The sequence below is a fragment of the Aphelocoma coerulescens genome, chromosome 2 (genome assembly GCF_041296385.1).
Source record: "Aphelocoma coerulescens isolate FSJ_1873_10779 chromosome 2, UR_Acoe_1.0, whole genome shotgun sequence".
In the NCBI taxonomy this organism is placed as follows: Eukaryota; Metazoa; Chordata; class Aves; order Passeriformes; family Corvidae; genus Aphelocoma; species Aphelocoma coerulescens.
The window spans coordinates 79,995,953-80,002,674 of NC_091015.1; the positions used below are offsets into that span (position 1 = coordinate 79,995,953).

General features: G+C 39.3%; 1 long non-coding RNA gene across 1 annotated transcript in view; it reads left to right on the top strand.

Moving 5' to 3' along the window:
• The window catches only part of LOC138106885 (uncharacterized), an 86,383-nt gene extending 79,661 nt beyond the window's left edge, over nucleotides 1-6,722 (top strand). Inside the window, exons 4-5 of the long non-coding RNA XR_011149174.1 lie at nucleotides 3,300-3,384; nucleotides 6,382-6,722. This is a non-coding gene — a long non-coding RNA (uncharacterized lncRNA). The remainder of the gene's footprint in view (nucleotides 1-3,299; nucleotides 3,385-6,381) is intronic.

The window sequence follows — 6,722 nt, forward strand, 5'->3', positions numbered from 1 at the left end:
CTCGTAAAATGTTTTTAGAGTATAGAGGACTGCTTTAAAAAGCATCAAAGCATCTTTTCAGTTGCTGTTTAAAACCACTCTTGTTTCTCAGTTTTTAAGCACTATCACTCAGCACTGGTTTTGCTTCCTAATGTTGATTTGCTTTGAGGTGAGCTTTTGTTTCACAAACTTTGTGAAACACACCTGTTTAAACACTTTGGCAATATGGAGCAAACCTGAAAATGGCTCAGTATCTATTATTTCATAACTGAAACCCAGTCAGGTTTCTTTTGTATTTTAGTATAATATTGTAAGCCACACAGGAAACCTACCTTCATTTCTATAGTGACTTATTGTAGAATATTTGTTCAGATATTATCAACTATATAATATGTTAAAATTACTCAGTGTTGGCACCACTCCTAAATACAAGCCCATGTACACGCATTATAGCTCTATTCGGATATTAAGAGTATAAAATGAGTTTCATTTTTTGACAGATGACAAATAAAGTAACCATCAAAGTAGGTGGAATAATAATCAAATGAAAAAAGACACTGTGAAATTTCCTGAAATGTCTTCTTCTATTATTTACAAAAAGATAGTCAAGTGAATCTTGTATGACAAATGGTGTTCCATTTCCTACTGAAATCACTGACTAAGCTACTCTAACTTCACTGGCAGCATAAGCTGTTCCTGTTAGGCAGTAAAAATGCAAACCCTGACTGTGCCTTCATGGACTTCAGTATAAACTTACATTAACCCTACCCAAGTCTAACTGGAGTTTGACTATTGCATTCCCTCCCACTGGGTTTGACTCTTTCTGAACAATTGTTCACTATGAAGAGACAAAAGTATTCTTGCTTACAAAACTGGGTTCAAAGAAATGAGTAAATGAAAAAAACCCTTAGTAATTTCTACTAATAAGCTGAACATTCTGCCCATGTTATCAGCATTGCCAGACGGATTTCAGTGGAAATATGCTGCCTTTTCACAAGTAGTGCTCTGGAACACTACACTATTTTCTCAGGTTAAGGGGAAGTTTAAACATAAGGAAGACTAAAACTTTCTGGTCTCAGAGACAAATATATCTCCTTGCTCTCCACCATTCTTCCCACTCCATTTTCCCAATTTTAAAATGCATTTGTGTAATGGCATTTTTCAGAAATCATTTCACAGGATCCCAAATCTCAAAAGATTTGTTAGAAGGCCTTAGTTTGAAGGAAGTTCCTTTTGTGAATTAGTAATGGGTTAGAGGATGAAAAACAAAGGTGGGAGCTACTGATCATTTTTCACAATTAAAGAAATCTGCAAGAGGAAGGCAAGCACAGGGGACCATGCCAGGTCCTGCATTGTCCAACACATTCACAATTGGGTTGGAAAAGATGGTGGATAGCCAAAGTGGCTAATGACACAAAGTTGTTTCCAACAGTCAAAAACAAAGTCTACCTGAGAAAGTAACACAGGGATCTCACATTATCAACTGACTGGGTAGTAAAATAGCAGAAAAATACAATGCTGATAAATATAAAAGAGTGCCTATGAAAAAAATACAGCCCTAATAAATGCAAACAGTTCTGAAGGAGCAGTTGTCACTCAAGAAAGAGATCTTGCAGTCACTGTGTTACCACAAAAACACCAGCTTAACATTCAGTCCAGGGACTGGGTGTGCCCTTGGCTCACAAACTTGACCTGCTGGTTGCCAGAAACTGGAAGAGATAAAAGGGGAAGGAACCTTCTGTACTCACCCTGTTTCTCATAGGTATCCACTACTTGCCACTGTTGAGAGAAGATGGAGCTGTATGGATCTTTGCTACGGCCTAGAACAGCTGCTCTTATATCCTTATGTCAAATGAACAGTTTGAGAGAGTAGATCTAACCTGGAGGCACAAAGGAAAGTGAAACCAGAGGTATACAACCTGAGAACCAACGTCTCAAGTCCCAGGCAAAGGACCAAAGCATTCAGAACAAACAAAAAAGCCTCAGAAGAGACCACAAAGAGACCCTGGATTAACCCTTGACAGCTTAGAAGCTTACTGGGTGTTCTGGTGTTTTAGCATGGGGGTTGACTGACAGTCCAAAATACAACAACAAAACATCACAGAAACACCTGAAGAGCTCAGAGACAGACGTAGCAATATCTCCTGGAACTGCAAGGTGTCCAGTAGATGCAAAAAGAGACAGACATCGGCTTAGAGAGCAGAGTGTAAGCAGAGAAGACAGTATCAGCAGTTTCAGTAGTTCTTCCCTTGGAAGGAGGCACTGATTGAAAAGAAGACCAATGAACTGCCAACCTGAAAGGAAACAGTAGCCATCCCAGACTAGTAATGCTTCTGTGACACAACTTCACTGATGATTGTGCCTGTAGCGCCAGACAAGGCATATGGGATATTATAATGTCTGGAAATATCTTTGGTTTAATGACCATTAATTTACACCATGTGCAGTGGATTACAGATTTACATATCAACATATTTACATATCAGGTGTCCATCTGTACTTAACTGGGTCACATCAGTGGGATGGTTTGTCAGCAGTGGATACTTTCCTCAGGAGACACAGTGCTCAGCAGGAGATGATGTTAGAAGAACAGGTATTTTCAAACAGCAGAATTTGAAGTCCTGTTGTTACTGCTTCCTGAGCTTGACATGATTCACATCCACAAAGGCCCTTACCCATTGCTGAGAGTAATTGCAATCATACTGACCCAGGGTGTCTCAGGTGGCCATACACTCAGAGAGAAAACAAAATTTTAACTATAACTTGCAGAAGGCAGGCAGGCAAAGTGCAGAGTTTGCAGCATAACCTGAGAACATCTTAAGGGTTTACACCTACACACTCCAAGAGGCAGGTTTCTGGGCTGTAAGCAAGCTCTGTGCTCTGCTTCCCACTCATCTCCTGTTCCTAGCTGTGCTACCGACCACTCCCAGACAGCACAATGAAGTGTCCTGGACATGCTGAATCCCAGATGCACTGGAGCCAGAATTTCTAGGTAACCACATAGCTTGGAAGCAACTTTGGAGCAACTCTGCTGCCACAGTCAGATAACTGCAACAGGCTAAAATAATGAAACCAAGTGAAAATTCTGCAAGAGAAATCAAATATTTAATGCTGGATGAAAATACTCTTGTATCAAGAGTGAGCCACTAGTAAAAGCAACAGTGCAAGGGCCTCACAGGGTAACTGAATGTTCTTGGAGAATGTGGTCACTAGTATTTGGATTAGTTTTTCATATGTGGTATTTAAGGGCTATTATCTTAAATTTCGGCCAAGAAAACATAATATGGAATTGAGAACTGTTTTCAATTTTTCCAACACAGGAGATCTTAAGACAAAACCCATTAAAGAGAAGCTATTGGGAAACTGGCCTCAAATTAAGATCTCTGCCCAGCATTTTGCCTGAAGGTAGGCCCTGGTTACTGAATATCACACTCTACAGTGAGTATCATGTGATGATGGAGGGATGGGGAACTATCTCCTGGCACTGACCACAGCTTTTTGTGCAGTTGATTCAAAGATTCCTGCTGATTTTGGGGGGTCAAGCTCTAGTCAAGCCTCTCAATGAATGGATGAACATCTCAATGATGTTCACCAAATTTCAGTGGCCACATCAAAAACTGACCTCTTTCTATTCTGAAGACTTTTCATGGATCTTACCAGAGGAGTCCAATGGCTATAATGGTCTGTGGCCTTCCTCCACAGAGGTGTTGTGAAGGCTTTGTTGTGTTCCTCTAGGATTACATGTATATGGCCTGGAAGCAGAGGTTAGGCTGTTATAACACGATTTTTCCATTTGAGGACGCTTTGATGTGTGCCCAGAGAGAGGAATACATGCTTAACTTATCAAGGGAATGCATTTGGATATTTTCACTCACACTCAGCAAAGAACTATTCTTAGTAACTAATAATATGCATGTGCCTTTCAGCATGCTCTTTGATAGCCTTGTTTCTATTCCTTAGGGATCTAATATTCTACCACATCTCCAAAGAATCCTGGAGTAAAAGAAAATGTCTTATTCTTTTTGTAACACGGCAGTTTCCTGCAGTGAAAAATAAACAGAGCTGCTGCAAAGACCAATTTTTTTCTTACAAACACATTCGAGGTAAAGTTGTAAAGCTGACCTGATAAATATGTGCAGGGCAAAACAGTACAAATGCAGGGTTAAAACTGCCTGCTATGAATGTTAAAGAAATTATGTATTTTTTAGCCACTTACTGAAATCAGAATTTTCAAGGGCTATTATTTTTTTCTATCTCTATTTTCTAAATGTTGAAACCAAGCACCCCACAGCAGTCCCAGTACTTCATTTGCAATCCCTCATAAGTTTTAAGGTGGATTAATTTGTTTTTGAGCCTGAAGTACATACAAACAAAATTAGCTGCTGGCAGGTTTAGAGACACAGAAGTGGAGTAATTTGGTATATGGTTGCCATGGCAGCTAACCTACGTCTAAATTACCCTACAAGCTTTTCTCAGCCATTCTCTGGCATTGTTCCTTCTGTCTGAATTGTTGGTTCCTTTTTTTTTTTTGAGCCCTGCCTTCTGCAAAGCCCTTCTTTGTGCCACTTTGGTCTCATCTGCTGGCTCAGCCCTCACATCCTGGCATATGCTACAAGCTGCTGAATACTATCCATTAATGGAAAGGGGAAGCAAGAGGAGTACAAGGCAGAATTTCAGTCTTCCAGCTACTCTGCCTGTTGAGAGCAGCTTCCTGAAAGCTGATTTTCGCTGAAGTAAACCACAGTGGTAATTCCCTTCATTATCAGGACTTAAAGCTTGCTGCAAAATCATTGATTTTGATGAAGCTGTTGCAGATTCATAGAGTTATAGTAAAAGCCAAATTTGGCCTTATGACAGTGAAATTATCAAATGATTCATAAACTTTGGTCTTAGGCTATGTGGCAGTAAATCAAGGTGTTATCTCTTCTATCCAGAGAAAACAGGTTTTGACATGCTTTGGCAATGTTTATTACCACGCAGAAATATTAAAAGAGAGGGCAATGAGTCCTCCAAGCTCTTTCCCTACCATTGACCTCCCTCTCATCACAGTTAGAAAACAAACCCAGTGCTATTTATGAATGCTAAAGTTTCATTATTTTTTTTTGGTGAAACAGTTCCTTTCTGTCAAATTGCTCTGTTTCAGAGGAAAACCATCCCACTGGCTATTTCTGACCAATCATCCTTTTTATCTCCCTTCTTGCCACCTCTGAGAACTAAATTGTGACGCTGCTTCCCAGGAACCCAGCCCAGGTCTTATCAGTCCCTGACATATCACAGATAGCTGACATGCCTTCTGCCTGTGGCTGCATGTGACCTTAGGGTTTAGAGAAAGTGAGATCAGAAGATAAGAAGTAGAGAGTATATACTTACTTATTTATAACACAGTAAGCTCAACATACTGTCAAAGCAGAAGTTTTATAGAATTTTTAAGAAGGGTCAGTTTCGTTATCGGTTTGGTTGGGTGTTAGTTTTCAGGCAATTGCCTAGAAGATGGTCGCTGCTGTTGAAGACTTGACATTGCCACATACATTTGTGTGTGAAGTCAAGAAGTGGGGATTACTCCATTTATGATCCTCATATCACGAAGAAGTAGCAAAATCCCTGGATTTGTGGGATTACAGGCAGTGCTAAAGTGATCTCTTTTCAGGGATACTGATTGAAGACTGAGATTCAGCAAGGGCTTTTTGCTTTTTTCTGAGTTCATTAATTCAGTCCAGTCATCTCAGGATACCTTGCTTTTTAAAATGAACTTTCAATATATTAAAAACAGTGCAGATACTAAGCACAAGGAATAAGATCTTGATAAGTGACAATAAACACTTTAGGAGGATTTAGGCCCCATTTAGGAGGATTTAGGAAGACCTGCCCCCATAAATGCATTCTGGGATATTTTATTAAACAATTTGCTGAAGAACTAAAACAATCACTTTTTGGAATAACTGGGTAAGAGAGGCAGGTCTGGTAACAATATCAGAATTCCCCCTGTAGATCTGTGGAGAAGCAAAGGGTATACTATACACAAGGGTAAATGTTTAAGAGAGAAGTGGATTTCCTCTCACTGCTTTTTAACCTTCATATGTTATCTTTTTCCACTCCAGTTTTTGCTCTTTCACTGTAAAACGTTGTATGCATGCAATAAAAGTTTAATATCAGAAAACACTGCAGGCTGAAGTAGGCATCCTGAAGAGAGCCACAAAACTTGAAATTAAAACAGAGGATCACACTTCCAATTCAGAAGAATGAGGATGTTTAGCACTTCCTATTCAGAAAAATAGATACTAAGTTAGATATACTTGTATTCCATCTGTATTGCTTAATATAATAATTTCACATGAACTGCCCATGCACTGTACTTTTCCAAGGCTCTTTGAAAAAAGAAATATTGTTATTTATGTTTTTCAGATAAAGGAACTGAATTATGAGGAAGTAAATTGATGAGCTCAGGCTTCCAGCAAATTGACCACAAGGCCTTCCAGTTATACTGGACCTCTGAGCACAACACAGATCCCTGCAGTTATTATGGATGTTATTTACTTTTTATCCTTCTTGCCAGAGTTTCTGACAACTTTCACTTTGGGGATACAATGTGTTTAGTAGTTATTATGGCAAGCTGTGATTCATACTGTTTGGACCTCATTCATTTTGCGTGGAATGAGAATAAAGTAAATTACATTCTGGAGAGCTTTGCTAATGAAATATTAAAGCCAATATCTGAGATAAAGCTCATTGCTGTGCTTTTCAGC